The following is a 19,931-nucleotide window of genomic DNA, read 5'->3' as shown; positions in this document are numbered from 1 at the left end:
TATATTGTATTACATTTGATGCAGGCACTAAGCAAAATTAGCATATATTGACATCTAGACTCTGGTGGGTCTAAAATTGACTTTGTGTTTAGCTCTGTTTTGCTTCACTTTTTACTCGTGCAGGCTGCCTACGTATATTAACAAATGCCTAAATATATGTGGCGACCAGGTCAGTGTTATCCATACACTAAATTATTTGTGGCAGCAACCTCGACTGCCATGTATTGATTTTTTGATCTCCTTACTATTTAAAAGGGTACGGTTTTATTCCAGTGCTGAGCTGCATCCAAGGAAACAATTTTGCTCAGCTTCTTCTTGACCTGCTCTCACACACATACACAAATACAGACTGACACATTGACTTTCTGTGAATAGTCCTTCTTTGTAGTGCACACAATCTGAATGTATTACCATGCACTGAAGGAAGGATTATTATTGGTCTTTCTCCACATAGCGACAGGTGACATCATCATAAAAGACACAAGTTTGTTCAAAACTGGTACATCAAAGTCTGACAATGCTCTTACTCCTCAAATAAGTTATTAACATGTTTATGCCCAGAAAGAAAGAAAGAAAGTGCGTGGGTGGGTGGGCATTAAAAACTAAAACAGAATTCACTTCCATAACCATATTACCTTCAATAATCTACAGTCAAGTGTGTCAAATAAGGAGCAAAGCAGTCAGGTCGGATATGGTTTGAGGAGATTAGCACTCTGTTATTAACTGTTAATAACTAGACCTGCAATCAAATATTGCTAAAGTTATTTAACTCAGATGCTCAGGGCTTACTGAGATCCAGACATAGTCTGAACCAGAGTTTTTAACTAAACAGAGTCCATAAAGTGTCCAGGAGAATATCCAAAAGTCCAACCAGTGTGATAGCTTACCACTTAAATTATTTATTTCAGTATTTCCATGCTTCAGCCAGCACTGATGTGGCAGCTAAAGCAAATGAGGGTCAGAAAAAGATATCTATAGCTAACATGAGGAGGAGGACAGCAGCCAGCATGCCGCTGTGGGAGAGCCAGAAAGGGCAGAAGCAGCAGATGAGATAGGCACGCACTGAAAACGCCTCCTTGCTGCAGCTGGTAATTATCCTCTGAGGGTTCATCAGTACAAGCGACATCTTTCACTTTATAGAGTAATTTAGTCCAAATGAGAAACTGCTCTGAGGAAGAACTATACGCTGCCTGCCCAGACAAAGGTAGGTGTGAGCTCGTGTAAACATATAATCGAGGCCTTTAGCTTTTAAAAAACCTGATATTTCCCTAGGGTATTGACAAATACCAAACAAATGATTCATCAGGTAGCCAGAAACTCAACTTCACATGAATGCCTTTACTCCTCCATGCTCACTGGTTGTATAAATAAGCAAATATTTTCTAACATGTCAGCCATAACAACTTAATGAATTGATAATGTATCAGTCACAGCTCCAGAGCTTGCCGCACAGTTCAAAAGGGACAGAAGATAATTAAATAATGGAGATTACGACATGTAAGCTTAGTGGGGTTTTGTTTATTACTCTTTTAGAAAATCCTTTAAGTCTGTGTCAGACAAATACATATCCAGAAAATCATACTGAAAATTAATTATTGACAAATTTGTTACATTGACATTGCTTACTTTTGAAAAAGCCAACAAAATGCAATATGGAATTAACACTATATTTCCCAAAACATTAGAATATTATATATCTGAAAAAAAAAAGAAAAAAATTATATTAATGTGTAAGACCCTTTCCTTTCTTAGGCCCTCCTTTTGCACAGTACAGACATTCATTATTAATAGAGAACACGGGCTACAGGGAATACATGTGTAATATTACATGTGGAATATATGTGTAATATAATTGGGATTTTATTTAATCAGGCATATGCCTGATTAAATAAAATCCCAATTTATAAAACAGGCTAAAAAATAACTTAATTCCAGTACTGGTTATTTATTTATTTATTTGGTTAAAATCTCTTTGGGGTGTCAAAAATTACTTTATCCAGAAAAGACCCCCGTAGCTAGAACATTAAACCTAAACATATTTTGTAGTACTTTGGAAAATGCTAGCAAACTGCCACTGGGACTACTCTATCCTAGTGATGCTTGCTAACTGAAATAGTCTGGATACCGGAACAGGAAGCATGTACAGCAGCTCTTCAGAACATTGCTGTGGACAAGGTGGCAGTTAAGCTTGGCTCTGGCAGTTGTCCCAATACTCGGTGGGAGATTAAGAGTACAGAACAGACACACACTGGATCACACGTGGGTTCCTGCCTCCTCTTATCACTGATTAGTCCCTCACTAAAAAAAAAAATAAAGCAAGAAAAGTAAACCACCAATATATTTTGACTTTTAGTTCTTTTACAAGGATTTGTATGATCAGTTAGCAGGATTTATCAGCTTATGTTCACATTTGATTCCTCACTCCCACTCGAGGATGCAGGCCTCAAAGCCTTTCTCTGGGCACAAGGTCAGAGGCGGTGGGTGTGTAATTACATCCAAACAAATGCATAACAGCTTTAGACTTGAGGATGAATGGATTTGAAACCTTTGTGTTGAACTTTCTTGTGGAGATATTTGGCTGCTTGTATTCATCAATGAGTCAAGGGACTGGTCACTTTTGAGACCACTCTCCTTGGTTATTTGCAGAGAAAATTTTCTCTTTTGTTTGCTGTTCTTTGGCACTAAAACAAGTCCTTGCTGCTGGCCTGCAGTGGTCAGCAGTGCATTAATCACATGAACCTCACAGCGGGGGAGGCAGCGTCAAAAAAGGCCAAGACCTAATGAGTTCAGCAGAGAACTGCTGGACTCAACAGAGTGCTCAAGTGCAGCGAGACCAATTCACTTTCTGTAGCCCAAACCAAACTTTTTTCCACTTTTTCTGCTAAATAAATAGCCTTGAACTAGAATTAGGCAGATCAGGTAAGGGGATAATCAGTAGCTCTAATAATACTCTGGAGCCTAATCCGCTTGCCTTAAGTGCACTGGGCCAGAGACCAGCTTCCTCACTCACCACATGCACAGCTTTGACTGATAAGACTCTCACGTAATGTCCTCAACAGTCCCACTGCTTCTTTTATATTTTGATATTTGGAACATTTGTCGTCTCCTAGTGCTCTTTTTATAACTACTCCAGGCAAGACATGGGTAGGAGCCTTTACTCAAGGACGTTTCAACAGGGCAGACTGACAGCTTTATTGACTTGTGCAGCCAGTGGGTCCTTGTTATTTTGCTAATGTGATATCTAAGTGACCGCTAACTTAACTCAGTGCACAACACAACAATATCTGGTTGGAAGCAGAGGCTGTGCTACATTCACATTTTTCACTATTGAGGACAGAGATGATAACACTTACTCATCCAAATGCAGGTTTTTTGTGCCCTTTATCAGCTGTGCCATGCTTTACATTTGCGACGCCTTCACACCTGGCAGCTGCACACAGCAGCTTATTTTGCTCACTTCTTCAAATTCATTAAGGGGGCCAAAAGTCCTTGTGACACCCTGATTTTGCCAGCCAGTTATGGTAAATGTTCTTTTCCAAGAAAAAGCTCTTGTTAGGCTCTTGTTTTGTTTTAAATCAATCTTTAACATCTACAGATCTCAACAACAAACAGAATAAGTGGCCGTTCGTCTGTTTAGAGTGAGAGTGCATTAAGCAGCCGTAAACTAGTAAAACAGTTCAAGCTTACAAATATTTAGTTAAGAGAGAAAATAAAACAAGTGAGTAATCGGAGTACAAAAGTTAAGCACACTTGAAACACACTATCTAAATGCACTTTGGCCATTTCCCTTTTGAAAAAAAAGCCAAGCTATACGCTGGGTGGTGATATGGCCATCCACCTCATTCCATACTCTGGTCACTTCTGTTTTTGAGTTCTTTATTCCTGATATAATGTAGAGCTGTGCACGCCAAATAAAAGGAAATTGACAAAGATCTACTGCATCATCTCAGGATGTAATTGCTCCACCGTCTGCCTAGAGTTCATGGAGGGGCCTTTAATATTACACCAGACCTCCAGAACTTCCTCTTGGGTGATTTTTCATCTTGTCATGGCAACTAACTTCAGCTTCATGACTAACAGGCAGCACACACACAGAAACACAAACCCACTAGTTAATGCAACTAACCAATACTTGTCTGTTAGCATGTTTGTAAATAATTTCCAAGAAATAAGTTACATGTCACCAGACCAAAGGTGGGAGATATGCTGATGTCATACTCTGCCATAACAGATTTACAATACTGTCATTACTTTGAGAAACACACACACTCAGGCACGCACACACACACTTAGGTTTTAAATAAACTGTTAAATGACTGTCCCTCCCACTGATTACCTTTATTAACAAAAGCGTTCACCTTTAAGGACTTTTGGATAACATGATCGGTCCTGAAGAACAGTGAAGGCTGGGCCTTAAAACTAATGGTTATAAACAGTGGGTCAGTTTGCCTGTATTTATATCTCAAAACAAAACATCAAGAGGAAAGATTAAACAAATTCTGAACAGGTTGATGGAAGCACAGCCTGTCAGGGGCTTACAGAACTCACAGATGGTAACAACCTGCGTTTAGCACACAGGCTACACTCCACTGGTTAGTTACTATATTCAAAGTCGTAGCTAAACTCAGAACTTTAAGTACAAAAAGTACCCAGTTTTTGCTTAAGGTAGAGTAAAAACACCACATTGAAGAAATACTAGATTAGAGTTAATATCCATTGTATGGCTTATGTGTTTCTGGTATGCCAGATGACATGCAGATGACCATCCACTGAAACAAGCTGTTTTAGCTCCTTTCGCCTTAAGACAGCTTCTTCCTGATTGGCTGCCTCTCACAAACACAGGGACCACTATCCTCACCGACAGACCTGGAGCCTTATTGCATTTTGACACCTGCAGTTTGCTTACTCTGATGCAAACTGCAGGTGTTTGCATCAGAAAACCTGTAGGTTTTCCTCATGGTTTAGTTTCTTTTCACAAAGAAAACACAAAAGAGTGAGATCTAAATTATTTTTAAAATGTGTTCAGAGTGAGGTATCCATTTAAGGTTTAAATACCATAACAGAATACAGCATTGATGCAAAGGAAAAACTGTGATACAAATTTCAGATTACATCATCTGCACAGGCAATATTCTTTATTCACCTTATCACAATTGTTTGGTATCTTGACAAACTCCTGAGAAAATATTTGCACCTTTATCTAGCACCAGTTTACTTTGGCTCTTATTTGACATTTTGTGCTGCAGGTCCAGGAACAATCAGGTTTCTCTGAGCTTTGTCCACTCGCTCCTTTTTTTCCAGGGTTCTTAATAGAGGTGGGATTCAGACAATAACAGTAAATCAAACCAAAACAATGAACTAACAATTCTCTATGTATTTATGACCCCAGGAAGCCCTTTCACAGGGAGGATAGGGAGTCGCTTGATTAAATGTAATAAAGTATAAAAATATTACTGAATGCATGTCTGGTATCAGTTCATCAGATTGCCATTGATCTGCTTTCTTCTGCTGACCTCGTGGTCATACAATATAGTGGGTGTGACAGTTCATTTGGTCTAACAGTTCCTCTTGGCCAGCAACAGTCATTCAGAGAGAGAACACAGGGGACTTCTTAAATAGCTACATCTGTGGGTCATTTCTGGTGCAGGAAATTACAAAAAAGGTTCACACTGAATGCATTGATTTCTGCATCGCATAGGGCTGCTGAGAGGTAAACAAGTTCCAGGCAATTTACTGCAGCAAGACAGTATGCTGCTGTGAATAATACCTGGAGTTCTGGGTCAAGTTACAGAGTGCACATACAGATTTCATCCTTAATAATGCTAAAACCTGACAAAACAAATACTGCTTGATGTTCTTTTAATTACCGGTAGATTAAAAAAACAACAAGAACAACTGTGTCATTTCCAAGTGTGAAACTAAGCAGGAGTAAATATTACGTTAGAGCTTTGCTTCATTTAGACAGAAATGAGCCTAAACAAAACTTTATTTTGCCTGTGCAATCAGATATTGAGAAAAAGCTGTTGACCCAAAACTGCACCAAATCATACCACAAAAGAAAAAGAAAATATTCAGTGAAAGAAAACTCTGTGAAAAAATAGTGTATAAAGCAAACCCTTTCTCTGGTAACAGAAGAACCTTGAGAAATGACATCCCCTAAGCCTGCCCTATGGCCACCCGACACCTGCTTATAGAGATGACACAACCCATTAACTCCACCTAAAGCACTGGGTGCAGCCAGCCTTTGGCCAAGCTGCTTAAGAGTCTCTTTTACAGCAGAAACTGCCTTTGAATTGCTACTAAAACAGATTTTTTTTCCCTCTGTAGCTGAAAGGCTGCACAGAGGCAGGGCATGAGCCACGTTCAAATGCACAGCCGTCACAAATGGACCAATGAATCAAGAGACAAAGGCCCCTGAAAGCTGTTATCGAGGCAGCGATGTGACGAGTCAGGGGTGCTGAATGGACCTGTTATGGCTTCCGCTGATCCCATGGCTATCAAAATAAGCCATAATAGCCATGTGACTGCAGAGTGAATGGGAGGATGAACAGGATTAGCTTCCCAACTCATTAATCGGACCGTCTCCAACACCCTTCCTGATAATCAGCTGAGGATTCCCTAACATAGCCATGTGCACAAGACACATAATGACTGTTTATTAGCTGATTAAAGAGCCTCATTCTTACGGGGCTGCCATACAAGTGATTCTCCCTGAGGAAAAATGTAGCCAAAAAAGGTAAATATCACAAAATGACTAGTTTAATTTTAATGTCATCTTTGGACATCCCGGCCTGCATCATCACATCAACTACATCTGGCTCAAACAATCATGACTCAGTATCCCAGAAGAGCTTCCGACAGAGAAGGAAGTTGTTATAGTGTCTAGTTATTGAGATGCATTCTGACACATGTTCAAAAACCTGGAATAACAAAGAGTAGAACTACACAAACCCAAGGTGCAAAGTTGTGAAATAATCAAGCTGTTATCTTTTTTATTTCTCTTGGTTTTACTCTGTACTTTAACCTGGAGTGGCATTATGTTGGTAGTCCACAGGTGCTGTGCAGAGCTTTGTAGACATGTCTACATAATGCAGTGGTCAGCTAGGGTAGTGAATAGAAAAGAATATGTGGAAGAAATTATAACATGCTACTTTTTATTGTGCTTTAGTTGGTCCTGGATCAAAGTAGAAACAAGCATGCATGTATGTGCAACCTTTACATTTTTAATCTTTATATTTCAAGATTTTTAAAGGATTTTTTTTGGTTGTTTCAAAATGCCTGAGATTACTATTGATTGGATGAACATGTAGAAACATGTAAAAGCCCATTGACACAGGCCTAGGGAATGTTGATGACCCCACTAGGCAAAAATATGTATTCCTCGCTGACTGAATGATTACTGACAGTGCTACACCAACAATCTCTTAGCAATTACTTTTATGACTAGCAGATCACTATGGTTACCTGCAGTTTGCATGTAAGGCTAAGTTGTCTACAAAAACTCACCAACTAGTTGCCAACAGGAAATGAAAGTGAAGCAAAAAACCAGAAACAGAGACAGTTTATCTTTGAAATTAAAGTTGCACCTTCTGAAATGTGCGGGTCAAAAGTAGAGCTAAATGCAATCATAAATACAATCTTTTCCATCTCTCTCTGAGAATTCCTGTAGGACTACAAGAATATATCGGCCAAAGGCTGTATCAACACTGGCAGAGCATTTCAAAAACAAAACGCTTCAGGAAATAAAGACATTATGGTTTCATGGATTATCCTAAGGCGTTGACCTAGCCCCACCCCACAAGTATGATCTACGTGCCCATTCTCAGAGAAGCACTGCTCATCATTTATAGAGTTATTATCCCACCTCAGTTTAATGACCTATAATCTTATTCATAAAACTGAATTAGACATAAAGTTCAGAACATGTTTACAGTGCTGCTGTATTCACTGGACAAAAAAAGAAAAAAGTTTGTATGAGATTTTATTAATGTTTTTAATTGTAGTGACTTTTAAAGAATTATGGTCAACATTTAAAGCATCATCAAAGCCAGCAGGCTTGAAGAGAAGCGGTTTGCCTCTTAAAACCACTTATTTCGAAATATTTAGCAAATGCTGCCTCGTTTAACAAATGTCATTAAGCAGATCAAATTTGGTTGTATTGGCCTCTTCCTGAGTCTGTATCTTTACCTGTGATGTTACAAAATGCAAAAGACACAACAAACCTTTCCTGGATACTAATCCCAAAACACCAACATGCACACTCTGGTGCAGAAAACAGGTCAGACCACTGGACATGACAGACATGTATACCTTTGCATTAGCATTTAATAGCCTTAAAGCTTCATACAGCAGCCTTTCTAGGCCAAAAACCTCCCATTGGCCATTAATTAACTTGAAGAATGTCAATGAGGATCCTTGTTAAAGGGGCAATAGTTACCTGCGGCTGCTTCTTCACACAGCTTTTTGAATATGGCTGTGCAGAGGGAGCTGCCATCAAGGACATGGAGGTACTCTAAAGAGGGACAGAAGCCCAATATAGACCTGAGGTGTCACCCAACACCCAGGTTCCATGATGACAACATAGAAAAGTCTCAGGGAGGGGCAAAAATGAGTTTGTGCCTCACCTATAATACAAAGGAGATGAGGACAACCTGGCCTGGATACTTTATCCTTTCTGCCCTTTTGGTGTTTTTTGCTTTAAACACACACACACACACACACACACACACACACACACACACACACACACACACACACACACACACACACACACACACACACACACACACACACACACACACACACATATATATATATAGTTTTAAAACACAGAAACCATCCCTTAAAAGCATCTACTTGGGATTTTTGTCTCGATGCATGCTCAATCATCCGGGTAAGGAGATCCCAAAAGGTTCATTCTGTTCATCTGGACGTAGCGTTCTCAGTGAGGAGAAACGTTTCGTCACTCATCCAAGTGACTTCTTCGTTCTCAGCTGAATGCAGGTTTCCCCAATCTTATAAACAGTACATTTGCATAATGACTGAAACTAGCACCACCAAGTCATCGGTTCAGGTATGTGATACTTCGGATTTTTGCGAGGCAAACTAAGATCACTGACACTAGGAGAAAGTTTACAGGTTCACAGCTCAAGTCACGCTTGCTTTAGTGTAAGGCCTCAAGGTACAGTAAGAGGCTTTGAAAGAAAGCCTCCACCAAATGGCATACAAGAGTGCCAGGGAGACAGCTTTCAGGCTGGTTTTAAAGTCTCACGAAACACAGGCATTAAATGTCCTTGATCCCCACGTCAAACGCTTTGTTAAGACTTAGAAATGAACGTGCTCTGAATGAATATTGAATCAGAGTTTACATGTTAAAGTTGCTGTTTAAATACTAGGCCTTTTAAGGATGAAGGAGTTCAAGCAGTTTGTCCAAATAAATGTTTCATTCCAAACATGAACAATATCTGACTCACAAGGCCTCTAAAACTCTAGACGATGATATCAGTCAAATTCATGAAGAATTCACTGGTACATTTGGGCCCGTTGAGAGTTTGCTGCATGAATAGAGCTGTGCCACACTGGAGGAGGATTAAAGCGCTGTATGGCTCAGCTGGGTTTGATGTTTAACCCAGAGGTTTGTTTAACCTCTCACATTCTCTCTCCCTGGTTAACCGCTAGTTACTCACCTACTGCTACAACATGACCATTGCTGAGAGAGAGCACCTGCTTTACGCTGCACCCTTGTCTGGTTCTTTTTACGGTTCACTATCAGCCCTGCTCCTCTGAAGCACTGCTAAATTAGTCAGGGCAACGTCACCTCCTCAACAACCCCACCACAGTTACTTCGACACACCATGTTGACTACCACTTAGGTAGTCACGGCTGTTTGATTTAATCAAACCGGGCTATTGTCTCTATGAACAGATATGAGACCGCGGTGGTGACGCGACCTCACCCTGCCTCACAAAAGCTGCCTCTGTCCAGAGACAGCACACAAATGCTGGCTGACAACACAAGGCCGGGGTATGAAAGGTCTCCTCAGTGCGTGGTGACAGTTATTACCCTCTCCACTGAAACCAAATACCTGTGAGCCCAGATAGCATTATCTTATTGTGAGGCACACTGGGGGCCAGCCTGTAATCAGGGCCCAGGCCTTCACCAACTCTCCTCCTTAGGTTTAAAGCCATCCCTTCCCTTCTGTTTCCACACGATGGAAAATCTGTCTATTTGATTCTTCCCTGACACCTAGATGATTTATATTTATTAGGAAGTTTAAATTCTCTCAGGACTACATGAAAAAAATCTGTTGAAAATGAACAAGAAAGCTTTTATGCAATAAATTCAGCAGGATTCCAAATGTACAATCCATTCACTGGCAGGCGATGGGTGAGCATTGCACAAAATCTCTCAAAATGATCATCTGACATTTCATGGGACCACAGTGTTAGTTACAAAACGAACTACTACGGAGTACAAAACAGAGGGCAAAAAGCACACAGAAAGATGGGGAGACAGCAAAGTTTTAGAAAAGGAAAGTGCTGGTTAGTCTCATTTGGGAGGTAAGAGGTTTAGCCAAGAGAATCCTGAGCAACGCTAACCCCAGCTTCACAGCAGGCATGATCAGATTAATATTACGTCTACAGCGAGACTGATGCACATTGTTAGGTAACTGCTACATGAAGTACCAAAGTTACATGTGAAATTAATGTATGTAAATACTTAATTCTTTGATAGCACAGCAGCTTTTTGGTTAGTGTTAGCATTAGACAGTATTGGCCTGAACCTAAGGTTTGGTACTCTCTCAGTCAAGTTAAGACATGCAAGTTCTGTCAATCAGACCCTCTAAATTGCTCCCAAATATGCATGTGTTTGTGTGTGTTTACACTCCTGACCTCTCTTGGATCATTTCGGTGAGTTCCACAATTCAGATAACAAGTAGCTGTCAACCTTTTCACCACTTCTTTAGAAATGGTTTTAAAATAGGAATCTACAGTTTGTTTGGGGAACTGAATTCCCAGTGGGGCATGCAAGTTTCTACACAAGACACTTTTAAGTTGCATTATGAGAAATAAATGACATCCACCCCAAAACGGATCATGCCTGCCATGTGATCAAACAGGAGACAACTAAAAAAGAAACTGAAGAGTAAAAAATTTAGAACAATAATATGAATGAGAAAGCCGTCAGAACCCTGTTTTCACCAATTACAGGAAGATTTTGGAAAATAAAGAAGTGAAGCTTCCATATTCTGTCTCAAAGCACATCTTTCACAGTATTCCTACCAGTTTAATGATGCCCTATAGAATGTATTAATTTGCAGCTTTAAAAATGGCTTTCAAGGAAACGTGTGTGTTGAGATAAATATGTAAATTCCCATGAGGAGAGCCCAATTACAACTTTAACAGCGGTCATATTAGTTGTTATTGAACACATTATCAGTGAGGCAGACATTGCTAGGTGCATCACAGACTTTGCCCCAGGGAATTGCATCAAAACAAACACGAGAAAGACAACCTGCAAATTCAGTGTGCCGCTTCACACATGGCAATGCTTTTATTTAGTCGTCATCACCGCCTACAACATAAAAGCTGCTTGTTGAATTGCTCTTATAATTCTGTCACATCACACTGAGAATCAACTTTCAAAGCTTTTGTCTCAGCCAACTAAGACGCACATGAAGGCATCAATGGAAACCTTACCCACAGTTTATTTGACGACACCGGCTGTGAGCAGACTCCTTCAGGTGATCATTAAATTAATTTTAAGTCCATCAGAGAGAGCAGGTGTGTTTATACTAGGCAGGTATTCTCAGTAGGCATGCAAGCTCTCACCACACTGATTACACTGAGCTAAATATGGCTTTGTGCTAACACAGACAGTACGCTGATCAAAGCCCTGATGTCACAGGGCACAGGCGGAGCCAATAGACTACAGGTCAGGTGTATGCCGCAACTGCAGTGGCATAACTGCAAGTGTACTCTTTTTTTTTTAGCAATGCTGCAGTTTTGAGCATGTGCAGATACACAGGTTCTACTTATGGCAACATGTTTGGGAATTCAGATCACTTAAATGTTGTGATGATTTTTATATATTAATGTAAATCCTGATATTGAACCAAAAAAGAATAGATAGTAAACACACTGTAACTGATTTCATCTGGTGGAAAAGTAATCAGAAGTAATCAATGGCAACAGTGGCTTGGTACATTAAAAGTCCTGCAGTCACATTTATAAATCAAGTGTGCATTCATCAGAAAAATGGTTTATGACTTGATTTATCTGCTAAGTTTGGTTCAAAACAAGTCAATTGGTCCCAGGTTCTCACATATAAGAATATTTAGTTTTTCAATCGTTTTAAAAAAATTACAGAAAATTTGGGGGGGAGCTTTCACTGTTGAACAGATTTTACATTTTTACAAAATATAACTATTTAAGTCACAACATATTCAAAAACAAAAATAATCATTAGCTGCAGCCCAATTCAGCTACAGGGTATTTTTATTTTCTAGGTACAGACACCATCTACCCCCACACCGTTCCATCTTTTTCCCCCTCCTTGTATGCTGGTCAGGTTTTTGTGTGGAAAACCTCAGTATCATCCAGATCCATCTACAGAAACTATGGACTGTATAAAAGTTGGAGGCAGCCACCGTGACCTCTTCTATTTTTTTCTCAGCACCTGAATTTGGTTATTAAACTACAAGAAACCAAACTTAGACAAGAAGGTGGCGTTCCTAGTTATTAGCTAATGCTAGTGAGCTAGGTTAGCAACCTGCATCAATAAACTGTACGATTGAAATGTATCTGCAATTTAGTGCTAACTGACTAAAAAACGAACAAAATAATAGAATTTTCACAAAACATTCATTTTTCAGCCGCTTGAAGGACACATGAACCAGCTCTGATTGGACTGGCCCTAAAACTCAAGTCCACTTACAGAAGGATGACAGGACTGTGCAACAACACTGAATTAGCTAATCTGCCAATTAGCTAGTCAGTCATACGATGGCAACCTGCTTGAGACGAGAATGACTGCATTCTGGTTACGTTCCTATATAAACGCACATTTGCCAAGCGAATTTATGTTTTAAAACTTATGTAAGTCTATGTAGTACATGTGAATTTCCATGTCAGACTTCCAATTTTCACATATTCATCATTTATCACCATATTACAACCAACAGATTACATGTAATTGCCAATTTGATCCCATTCAATTGCAAATCAATAGCTGACTAAGACTTCGTCTTATTGCCACTTTACCTCCATCTAGATGCACCAAAATCACTTTGAAGACGGCGACTGAGCGTGAGCGGTCGCAGACCTGTTCCCTATTTTCGAATCAAGTACTTCAAAGGAAACAAGATCACAAGTTTACTGAATACGGTCAATAATTTTGGTCGTGCCTCATTCTTCAACTACCGTTTTCTCCAGTGCGACAGTAGCACAAAGGAGACACGACACAGGACTGGTTTAGCAGCGACAGAACCTTCAGAATAAAACACATGTAACACCTTACAAATAAAGAAAACTGCTGCAATTTATCCTTCTACATGTTAACTGTGAGGTAGAAAAAAAGCAGCGGACCAACATTCAGAAAGAAGTGTTGTAGAGATATATCTCATGACTTCTGGTTAGAAGATGCTAGTTGGTTTGTATCCTGGCAGGCTTTATAATCTGTTAGCTAGTTTAAGTAAATCAAGTAAATTAGCAGAAGTTGAGGATCATCATAACCTTTTGACTATCTTGCACACCTTTGTTTCTCAAGTACGGCTCCCAAACATCACCTGCATACTGAAATCAGATTTCACTATGTAAACACAAGACCTCCTCCAGATGCCTTTAAATCCGCTAGTAAATATTCAAGCTGTTCCTCATCCATCTAGGCAATCCAGTTTTTGTATGTTGTCTTCTGTTTGTTCTGTTTGTCTTCCCGTTGTGTTGGCACAAAAAGGCTTATTTCTGTTCAATAAAGAAATTCCCAGAGTTATATTTATTATTAGGTTTTTAATAAAAGGCTATTCTAACCAATTCCCAAGGTGATTTAAATTATCTGACATCTGTGTCATTAAAAAGAGCTAATCTGATCAAACACAAGTAAATAACAGAGGGTTTAGCAGAATGCATGCAAATGGAGAAACTGCTACGGTTATACTTGTTTACAGGATTATAAAATCCTGCTGCACATGTTGGTAACAGAGAGAGGGTTGTAAATAATTCATCATAAGCAAACATTAAGAAATCAAAGTTAGCATTTTGTCACAAAGCTGGTACTTTTCATGATGTCAAATTTTGATATCAACATAGGCACATTAACAATTAACATCAAAGCGTTCTCAATAATTTCCAGAAGAAAATAAACTCTGCTCCAGGGCACAAAGTTTGGACAAGCTGTGGAAATAGCTGCTGTTTTGGAACAATGAGTGCGGCTGCTGTTTGGCGTGCTGAGAGGATTCCAGCGATTCCAGCCTTAACAAAAACTAAGTCAAGGCTTTATTGTGAATATCAGTGGGGAATTCAGCAGTCGCCCTCCCAGGCATACCAAAACTTATCCCTGAGACAGCACTACATGATGAACTAGTACCTGTAAGACTTCCTCTAATGCTTCCATTCTATAGCAAATACAGTGTAATTACAAGGCCCACACTGTGCGTATCCTCCATCATCATTAAATTAGGGGGTTTGTAAAGATGAGAAATTGACGGGGTTCTGCTTGGAGCCAGCAGGATCCTCATGGAAATTTACAGTACTCAAAATGGGAGACCAACTCCTCTTTCATTTGTCTCTCATAACGGAGCTAAACATATATCGCTAACTAGGACGTCCTAAGAAATAAACCTGAATTTTGCAGGGAAAGCTGCAGAGAGTAAAGTAATAAGCTTTTGTTTAGTGGAAAAGTTGCACAGTCCTCTCCTGATAGCTTGTGTGTTATGGAAAAAAAAACGTGGAATGATGTGTACTGGTGAAAGAGCTCAGCTGCAGCTCGGTTTAATGTTGCGCTCACTTTCTGTCATGTTTGTTAATACCATCATCTGAAGATGGATATAATACATGGTGTGAGACCATTTTTAAAAGACGACATATCCAGTAAGTGCCACTCTAACAAAATCACGATATTAACATTTCATTCTGGTTTGCAAATCTCAAGTTAGTGGTTTGAATTTCACGCTGATCTTCACATCTAAAACTTCAAAAGAAAGTAAAAAAAAACATGTTTGTAAAATATTAAATGAGACTTATTATGCTTTCTCTTAAATTTATAGATGCCCATTAAAAATATGCCCAAAGTTTCAAATAATAAAGAAACTGTTTGTCAAAGTAATCTCTGCACCAAAAGCTCAGGCTTCATACTCCACTCAACGTTTCAGATAGTTTTTTCCCCCACTCTTAAAGTTGTATGACAGCAAATATGTATGAGAGCAAATATTCTTACCAGTCATTTCAGTCAAAAAGCTCTGGATGTGTGCACAAAGCTAAACTGACCTGCTGTTCAAAGCTAGTTTAAAGGGAGAGAGGCCGCAATTGCTTACTTCATACAGTGGAAGAACTGAGGCCACACCAAGGCCCAATATTAGTGAAATAAGGATTATTTTAAATGGCAAAACATACAAAGCTTATCTAGGAGTGTCCTCAAAAAGACCAATATGGAAGATGAAAATGAACAGGTTCCCATTAAATTCACAAACAGTCGTGAAAATTTGGATGATTTTGAATTACTGCAACTGAAAACTTCTTTGACCAACACCTGACAGGATAAGCAACTGCTCAAACACTGAGAAAACAGTTTAACATTATTCAAACACATTGACACATTACACAAGTACAAAGCACATTTGAAGTATAGAAGTGTTAAGTTAATGAACTAGGTGAGTTTGCAGGGCTGATTCGAAGTCTTTATAAAGCTATTCTGTACTCGCTGTCAAAGTACTAATAATTAAGGCACTGCAATCTCACATCTCTACAATATATCTGCTTCATATTTATCAACTTGGAAATTTCCTTTTGCAACATAAAAGTTCATATCAACTAGGTGAAGTGTTACTGCAAATGTGACACACCCACTGTGTAAGAGGTTTCAAGAAGGAAGTGGCAACAGGTCCATTTCCTTCTTTCTGTCTTGGTCAAAGAATATAATATGGGGATGATGGATACTTGGCCTACATTCATTGGCGCCGACTCATTTTTACAGGACAATTGCACAGTCAAAGGCATGCATGGAGCGATACAAAATAGATGAGTGGGCTGCTTGATAGATAACAGAGCCAGTTCTACCAAGTCAACAATGACAGCAGGAAATCTCTGTAAACAAGTCAGATTACCAGGGTCATGAGGGAGTGACAACAAATGTGAGCAGTGTCACCTGTTCTCACTTTTACTCTTGCCATTACTAGGGCTTATTTAAAGATGAAACACTAGTGTGGAATCCAAGGATCCAACATTATTATAGACTGGGTGATAGCGTGAGTATTAAGAAAGCGTAGAATCACTTGTCAGATTAGTGTTGATGTTGAGACCAGAGATAATCCTCAAAGACACTGGAAAAATGTAAAACATTTAGCACCCGACTCTTTTTAAGAGAATAAGAAGATTCTCTTTAAACAAGCCACTGATCGGCTTCACTGCTTGTACCCAGGCAAGTGGGATAAACTCAAATTAACCAGGAAGTGAAGAAGATGAGGCTTGTGTTGTGACTTCAGAGCGAAGCTATGGGTGTGTTACAACATGGGAACCCAGAAAGCAGCCATGCCTTGGTGCCTCGCCCTTTGAACATGTTCAAATGGGTGAGGTCAAGCGGGTGTAAGTGAATTAGTAGGCCACTGCTTTTGCTTACATGTGTGCAGACCTTCCCAACAAACCAGGAAGTAAAATCAGCTCTTGGAAGTAGGCTTCCTTAATGAGGAAAAAAATAACCCGGAAAGATTTTAAGTATCTGCCCAACCCAACAATGACTTTAATTTGTTTTTGTGCTTGTGGGGGGTTATTAGAGGCAGAGTCAGTATAATTATTGACAGTTACCAGGGTTTCGGCTTCATACAAAAAACAAAAGAAAAATAGTGCCAAAGATCCGACAAATTTTTTTTTAATGAAACCAGTTGATTTATTTTTGGTTATAGATCATTTTATTAATTTAATAATTAACATAATTTAATATAAATTTTGATCATTTAATTTAATAAACAGCCAAAATAGGTGTAATCACTTCAAAAGACCAACTTTGAGCCGATAAAAAACTCTGATAACAACTGGGTAATCTGAGTGTTCCTCATTAAATCCTTAAGAGTGGTAAAGGTCAATCATTTGAAAATAAGTAATCATACAAATCAATTTTATTTCTCTCAGAATGACATATATATATGTAAATATAGCTAATTATTAAATTAAATTCCAGGCCTTTTTTTGAGAACCAACTATGACATCACTGTTGAGGATGTATCCATTTCAGATTCTTTTTACATTTGCACATAGATACACCTTACCAGAGCTACCTTAATTTTCATGGCACACATTCATCCAGGTGCTTACGACTGGCCTCCTATCAGCTCGAAGCAATCAGGTTGTTCTCCTCTATGGTACTTTGAACCAGAGAATGGTTACTCACACTCACCTTCCTTTTTTACGACAGTGCTGAGATTATTGTAAACAATGGAGAATATGCTATGCTAAACAAACTATGTAATGACATCATTTCCCATCATTCCCGCACACACACACAGACAGATAGATAGATAGATAGATAGATAGATAGATAGATAGATAGATAGATAGATAGATAGATAGATAGATAGATAGATAGATAGATAGATTCATTTTCTTATTGCCACATATCAAATAACCATTTAAATTTAATAACTACTTTCAATCTATCTATCTTATTGCACTTATCCAGTTCAGGGTTGCAGTGGGATATGCTACTTAGCCAAGCTGCAAAAAGGGCAAGAGCCAGGGTACAAGTTGGACAGGTTGCCATTATGTCACTGTACTAAAATAGAGATACAGACAACCATTTTTACTCACATTCACACCTTTTGGCAGTTTAGAATCACCAATTGAACTAACATCACTACCAGGTTTTTGGACTGTCGGAAGAAGCCAGAGTACCCAAAGAGAACCCATGAGGAGAAGACGGTCACTAGATGGTGGATACAAACTCAGAACCTTCTTCTATGAGGCAACAGTGCTTACCACCATGCTGTGTGGCATTAGTGTGGCACATTGGTGGATGTTTATTTTAAACATTGCACGTATATTCAAGTAATCTCTATGTGCCAATAAAAAGCTTTAAATGCCTGACTTCTGACAGTTTTTCTACCCTTAAAACTGTATCTTTTTAAAATATTCATCTCAGATGCAAGAGATGAGAGATATATCTTAATTTTTAAATGACTCAAGCAGGTAGCAGACCCACCCACCTGCTTTTAGACTTTCTGTTTGCTTTTAGACTTCTTCTACAATTCTTCTACAAAAAACTTGTAGAAGAAGGGAAAACAGCTTCTTTTCTGGCAACGCAGGAACCAAAGAGCTACACTGAGGCCAAGTATGAGATAAATAATGATTACTTTGAACTCTGAATCATGCAAAGTTACTCTTTGACTATTTTATGACTTGATCTATTTAAACTACATACACCTGAAGACTTTTTTAACCAAGCGCAAACACCAGGAACATTTGATTTAAAATTCTCTTGGTGGGGGTTATACACTGCACAAAGCACAAAACAGCCTGAAATCATGGTAAAAGAAGGTCAGCGAGCTGGGTGGTGGAAATGAGGGGCCTAGTATAAGATAAGGGTTAGTTGAAATCATGCAAAGCTACTTTAGTAGAATTAACATATAAAGAATAATAGGGCTCCTTAAATAATACAATCCTAAATACTATTATCTAATGAGCACAACATTTAATGCTAGTATGAGAGCTTTCGGAGTGGTGATATAAGCGTACTTGCATAAGTCACAAGCATTTCTTCTTTACCTCCTAAACTTTAGCTTCTTTTGAACAGTATCATTTTACACGTCTATGTTGGTCTTCGTCGTTTTAAAGCTAGCAGAAACGTGAGAAGCTCTAGCTTTTGGCCCCACAGGCTCTAAGTGAAGATGTCATGGCTACCAAGCAACATGTTAATAAACCCACCCAGCAGCCATTTAACAACTTCTTTCACTGTAAAACAACCCCGATACGTACAAAGCCACGCCGGGCTCCATTCATAGTACAGCTGATAACGGGTTTACATAAAGGAGTCCTCTTACCTTCAGCACTTGAAGCTCAGCGTGAAGAAGATGAAAAGGAATGTTCTGAACACATAATAATCCTCCTGTTGGTGAACTCGCAGTATTTGGATGTTCAAAAAAGGAGTGAAAAGTTGCGCAGCGATCAGGTTTTCAAACCAAAAGTGTTCTCTTCAAGGAACAAGACTGACTTTCTCAGAGTTGTTAGTGTTTCCCAGGACAACTCAATGGGGAGGAGTCAGCACGAGGACTATTAAAAGCTCAGTGGTTTGTTTTTCATGGAGTAGACTTTCAGACAAGAGGAAGTCAGTGTAAACTCGTGAGGGGGGGGCTTGAGTAACTTTAGTGATTTCCCAAAAATTACTTCGAGAGGGAACTAATATTGTGAAACGGTCACTGTCCGGGTTTGTGAAAAAGTATCGTGGTCGGTCCCCAGAGTCGAAATGAAAAAGCGGAGGAAGCTGGAAAGATCAGATTAACATCCCGTCTGTGCTTTTCACAATAAAGGAACACGAACCCTGCACGCTACTAGGACCAAGGTGTCATGGACCGCATACCACCGAACTAATAACTAGATCACTGAATGAAAACACATTCAAAGTTACTTCGGAAAACGTGAAAATGAAAACTACGTGAAAGTCTGTGTCATAAATGAGAAAGGAATATATGAGAAGGACTTTTCATTTTTATTTTGAGAATAAAGTTGAAA

The 19,931-nt window shown here is 39.1% G+C and overlaps 1 protein-coding gene across 10 annotated transcripts in view; it reads right to left on the bottom strand.

The window, feature by feature from the left end:
* akap13 (A-kinase anchoring protein 13) overlaps positions 1–19,692 on the bottom strand; it is a 122,134-nt gene extending 102,442 nt beyond the window's left edge. For 4 of the 10 annotated variants that reach the window (XM_026174648.1, XM_026174664.1, XM_026174671.1 and 1 more), the window contains exon 1: positions 19,244–19,690. The gene's annotated coding sequence lies outside the window, so the exon portion shown is untranslated. Of the gene's footprint in view, positions 1–8,437; positions 8,537–11,699; positions 11,963–19,243 lie in introns of those variants that run through there. The other 6 variants (XM_026174697.1, XM_026174621.1, XM_026174630.1 and 3 more) reach the window with 6 other exon arrangements.
* Between the last annotated feature and the right edge of the window lie 239 nt (positions 19,693–19,931).

Source organism: Astatotilapia calliptera, chromosome 1, assembly GCF_900246225.1.
Source record: "Astatotilapia calliptera chromosome 1, fAstCal1.2, whole genome shotgun sequence".
In the NCBI taxonomy this organism is placed as follows: Eukaryota; Metazoa; Chordata; class Actinopteri; order Cichliformes; family Cichlidae; genus Astatotilapia; species Astatotilapia calliptera.
This window is presented reverse-complemented; position numbering and strand designations above follow the sequence as displayed.